Source organism: Marmota flaviventris, chromosome 2 (assembly GCF_047511675.1).
Source record: "Marmota flaviventris isolate mMarFla1 chromosome 2, mMarFla1.hap1, whole genome shotgun sequence".
Classification (NCBI taxonomy): Eukaryota; Metazoa; Chordata; class Mammalia; order Rodentia; family Sciuridae; genus Marmota; species Marmota flaviventris.
In genome coordinates this window covers 64,094,631-64,100,342 of record NC_092499.1, presented here as the reverse complement: position 1 = coordinate 64,100,342, position 5,712 = coordinate 64,094,631, and the positions used below count along the sequence as shown (strand labels likewise).

The following is a 5,712-nucleotide window of genomic DNA, read 5'->3' as shown; positions in this document are numbered from 1 at the left end:
GAATGCTTGCCTAGCACATGTGAGAAACTGGGTTCCATCCTCAGTACCACATAAAAATAAATAAAACAAAGGTATTGTGCCATCTACAACTAAATATATATATATATAAAGGATGAAGGAGAGACAGCAAAGTAAGATATTTCATGAGCTTCTAGCTTTAGTAACTAAAGGAATAGTGGAGAGAGAGCTACAATATATATGGAGGGGGGTGTTGGGAGGAACTAGTTATAGCATGTTAGATCTGCTGAGATTGATAAATTTAGTTAGAGAAGCCCAGAGTCTAATATAGTACAATTGCACTACAATTGTGGTCTCTTGACTGGCCAGTCTGAAAAAATTTTTTTAATTTGTTTTAGTTGTTGATGGACATTATTTTATTCATTTATTTATATGTGGTGCTGAGAATCAAACCCAGTGCCTCATACATGTGAGGCAAGTGATCTACCACTGAGCCATAACCCCAGCCCCTAGTCTGTAATTTTTTTAAAAATTTTGATTTAAAAAAGGATATGCATGAACTCTTGTGCATGTTTTAGATTTCTGCCACTGTGACTAAATAAAAAGATGATCAACTTATTAGGAAGAAGGATTTATTTTTTCTTACAGTGGTTTCAGTCCATGGTCACTTGGCCCTGTTGCCTTTGGGCCTATAATGAGGCAGTACATCACAGTTGGAGTACAGGCCAGAAGAAGCCTGTTCACCACAGTTTAGCCAGGAAGTAGAGAGAGAGAGGGAGGAAGGGAAGGCATAGGGCCCCAATATCCCCTTTGAGGGCATGTCACAAATGACTTAACTTCCCTCTACTAGGCCTCACCTAAAGGTTCCACCATCTTCTGATAGCACTGAGCTGTGGACCAAGTCTTCAACAAGCGGGCCTTTGAGAGACATTCCTGATCCAGATATATACATATACTTATATAATTCATATATTTATTTTAAAACATAAATAGATATAATTTTATATTCATAAAATTTTTCATTTTAATCCTTTTTTAATTGTGGGGAAAATACCCATAATATAAAACTTCCAATTTTCACCACTTCAAATCTGCAGTTCAGTGACATTAAGTACATTCATGCTTTTGTACCACAATCACCACCATCTCTATGACTTTTTTTCATCATCCTAACTGAAACTCTATATACTTATTAAATACTAATTCCCCATTCTTTCCATTCTCAGCCCCTGGTAACCACTATTCTACTTTCAGGCTCTCTGAATTTCACTATTCTAGACACCTCCTATAAGTAGAAACACAATATTTATTTATTTTTGTGTCTGGCTTATTTCAATTAGTGTAATGTTTTCCAGCTTCATTCATATTATAGCATGTGTCAAAATTACATTCCTTTTTTTAAAAAAATTATCACGGGCTATCTTTTTTAAAAAAAAACATTTTTAGTTGTAGATGGACACATACCTTTATTTTATTTATTTATTTTTATGTGGTGCTGAGGATCAAACACAGTGCCTCACACATGCTCTGCCACTGAGTTACAACCCCAGCCCCTTTACATTTCGAGACTTATTGTTATATATGGACTATGTTTTGTGCAATTTGTTTTTATCAGTCCTCAACAGGATAAAAGCTTGTGCCAGTATCTAAAGCAATTATGTCACTAAGCAACCACGTTTAGTGCCCTCAATATTTTGGGGGAAGATTTGCTCTTTCTAGAACTTTAAGCAGCACTGTAGAGGAGGTATTTAGAGATACAGCTTTGAGCTAGAGACTTGGGAGTTATAAAAGAAAACAAATTTCAAACCTGGACCAAAATGAATTTTTTTTGCATGATGTGACAGTTTTCTTCTAGGAAGAAATTAGAATTTCTGATAAAATTCATACACAAATTTCTAGTAAACTAAGGGGATTGAGACTTCTAAGAAATCAATCGTTCATTAACTTATCTTTCAGTTGAGAGTAGTGAGTAACTTTTTACCAAATATTCTTTTCTTTTTTGTATCTAATCTAACTATGATTTTCTAACCAATCTCTTTTCCCTAAACATATCTCAATCAAAAGTGAATATTTGAACTGAACTTATGAAAGGAATAAAAATCATGAATCTCATGCAGATACGAAGTGAATATGGGTCAAAGATTTTTTACTTAATGCCCTAATTAATGAGGAAATGCTATTACAACCAGTGCAAAGGAAAATCCAATGACCAGACTAATATATAAATCTATTAGAAATTCTGAAATCAATTTTCTTTTCTGTTTTAATTTTATTTTTTTTAATCAAGTTTCTTGGTAGATGCAAAGCTGGCTCATTCCACATTTGGAGAGAGAAGTCAATAGAAACTCCCCAAACAGAATTTATTTGCATTAACCTAATACTTGTGTTACTATCAATTTCCTACAAGTTAGCTTCTATTTCTTCAAAGTTGTTAAACAGCTCAAAGACAATAAAAGACATAAACTTCATTGAATCTGATAAACCGAAGGGTAGACTCAAAAGAGTGCACAATTTTTCACTTCCATATATATGTGTGTGTGTGTGTGTGTGTGTGTGTGTGTGTATTTATATTTATATAAGTGTGTGTGTGTGTGTATGTTTTTATTTTTTTTGGGGGGGGGCAGTCCTGGGGATTGAATCAAGGGGCACACTGAGCTACATCCCAGCCCTTTCTATTTTTTTTTTTTTTAATTTTGAAACAGTGTCATGCTAAGTTGCTGAGGCTGACCTTGAACTTGTGATCCTCCTGTCTCAGCTTCCCCATTTGCTGGTTTACAGGTATATACTACTATACCTGTCAGCAGTTCCCAATAATCTTTTGGTCTGTTTAAAAGTTGTTCACACTTTCAATTACATCCTTCTATATACCTCATCCCTTGCTGCAAGGTGGCAATGAATTTTTTTATGTTTTTATTTTATTAAAGGACAATAAAAGCCAAATTACAGCCAACTGTTAAAGCGCGCTCTCTCTCTCCCTCCCTCTCTCTTTTTTCCTTTTAATACTGAAGTACAACAAAAATCAGTTCTGGGGTTTTTGTCTGAACAAATGATTATAGTCTTTCCCAAAGCAGGCTCCACAGCCACATAAGCCACTGAATGGAGACAGTCTTTCCTATTTGTTGCTTACAATTCCTAAGCAGTCAATATTTAGTATTTTATTTCTGGGTAAGAGAAAAAACATTTTGGTCCATTAATGCACCTACTAGCTCCTGGAGAACATTAACAAACTCTACTATTATGGAGACATGAGTGTCATTAATATCTTAAATGATGAACTTCTTCCCCAGGGCATTGGACTCATCCAAGTACAGTAGAAACTGCTTCACAGCAGGATCACATTCTATAAGCACTCCTTTCAAGACGTTGACCATTTTTTTCCAGTCAGAAGGTGCTGATGACCTCAGTAATCCACACGTTCCCCAGCAGACCTCCGCCCACAGATCCAGCAGAGCCTCGGTGTTGCCCACAAATTGCAGCAATGATTTTTTGATTCAGGCTCAGGTTCATAACAAAATAAAATATTTTTAAAGATTTTTTTTTCTTTAACAATTGGCTTCTGACATTAGTTGATGATTTAGGGGAGTCAGGCAGGAGTTTTAAAAGTAAATGATTTTCACTGAATTCTGATTTTCAGTAGGACTCTCTCCTTAACTTGACAAGGTATCCTCTACCCTCTTTAGGAAATCAGTCCTGATTCTTCAGAGGGCAGCAGGTGTTATTTATTTATTTTGGTACCAGGGATTGAACTCAGGGGTGCTTAACCACTGAGCCACATAAAAGGCCTCTCTTACTTTTTATTTTTGAGACAGTGAGGCACTAAGTTGCTTAGGGCCTCACTAAGTTTCTGAGGCTGGTCTTAAACTTTCAACTCTCCCGCCTCAGCCTCCTGAGTTGCTGGGATTACAGGGGTGCACCACCTTACCTAACTTGCGCTTGCTCTTGTCCACTTTGATAATAAATTTGCTAAATTAGTTCCCATTATCCTCTTGCCCTCTAGCTTCCAAAATGTTAGTGATTTGATTTCCTTTTTTGTTCTCTGAGTCTGATTATATCAACAGAAAATACCCCAACCATCTATGACAATAGAACTCTGGCCTACAATCTCTGTAACAATTGGCCAACAGGGTCATGATTTGGTCGATGAGTCAGCTTCCCAATATTGTGTTCCCTACCCCTACTTGCAGGTCAGGACCAACCAGAGAAAACTAAATCAATCATATAAGAAACCTGTTTTCTGGTGAGCTCAACTCCAGCTTCCCCTTGATTATGATCACCAATCAGAGAAACCTTTTGCCTGCCTTCCAATCTCTGCCCAATATGAGAATGATAGTTGATCCCTATGACAAGCCTGAATAGTCTGTCTTCATTTGGGTGGTCCTCATCTTTTTGACTTTGAAGTTTTATGTTTTGGAGGGATTTGTTTTAGAGGGATTTCAGGAGGAAGAGTTTTATGTGGTTCAGTCCATCATCTTCAACTGCAAGTCTTTTTCTGTGCCCTTTCCTTTGCGACCTAGATATCAGTTGGCCACTGTTCACTCTCTAGCTCCAACAGGCTCCAAAATAATCTTCATTATGTCTTCTCACAAATCTGGATGCAGAATTCAATATCTGTTCAAATTCCTCCAAGGTATTTACAGGAATATAAACATTAGGGAATGATAGACACTTTTCTGAGCTTTACCTATGGTAGATAGAAGATGAAGTTATACAACATTCACATACACCAACTCAAAGAACACAAACTCAATTCCCCAAATGCCTTAAACATGTCTTTCTTTCCCCAAATCTCTCCTCTGTAGATATCTTCTTCTTTCTACGAAGTCTGGAGCTTTGCTGACTCGCTCTGATTGATCCCCTGAGCCTTTAAATTCCTTATCCCTTTGCCTACAAAGCTTTGGCTCAGACTTTCAGTCTGCTTTCAATATACCACTCCCTGCAGAATGAAAGGGATGCAGATTCACCAGCCTTTCAACCCCCATTCTTCAGTGACTTGCCCCATTGCATGCGTGTGTGTGCGCGCGCTCATGCCCATGTGAGTGTGTCTCTTCCTCATTCTAAGGGACATCGTGAACATCTTCGAAATTACTATGGGCATCTCTCCCAAGACGTAATCTCATTCCAGCTCTATAGGAGGAAAACAGTTCTCCACATGTCTAAACCCTCCCAAAAAGACCTTTTCTCACTGGCTAACAGTCTTTTTGTGTTTCCAACTAGCATTTAAGCTTCTTTTTTTTAATTTTATTTTTTATTTTTGGTGCATTATAATTATACATAATAGTGGGCTTCCAAGCTTCTTGAGTGCACAGATGAGAGCTACCCTGTGAGTTACAAATTTCCTCTCTTCATAGTAACTAACAATATTATGAAAGTATATAGAAGGAAAATGGGAAGAAGGGATGGATAGAGTCTCTGTGGAAGGAAAGAGGATTTTCAGAAAGTGTCTATTAGGTGGTGGCTTCTCTAAGTTTGGTCTTGTATCTTCAACACAGTAAACAAATCCAATAAAGGGCTTCCATATTTATTGTGTATCTTCAGTTCTGGTTATTGTATTAAATTGCCTGATTTGGCATGCATTCATTATTAATATCTTTGCTTTCCATATCAATTAGGAATTAGATTCCACCACTGGTAACAAAACTTGTCTACAATGGCCTTAAAAAAAGAATTAGAGTTTACTTTCCCATGAAAAAGAAGTCCAGAGGTAGGTAGTCCAGAGTTACTACACAGAGTATCAGGGATCCAGGCTGCTTCCAC

The 5,712-nt window shown here is 37.1% G+C and overlaps 1 pseudogene; it reads right to left on the bottom strand.

Moving 5' to 3' along the window:
• Positions 1 to 3,113: 3,113 nt before the first annotated feature.
• LOC114087925 (general transcription factor IIH subunit 5 pseudogene) lies at positions 3,114 to 3,329 on the bottom strand (annotated as a pseudogene).
• Positions 3,330 to 5,712: the final 2,383 nt, after the last annotated feature.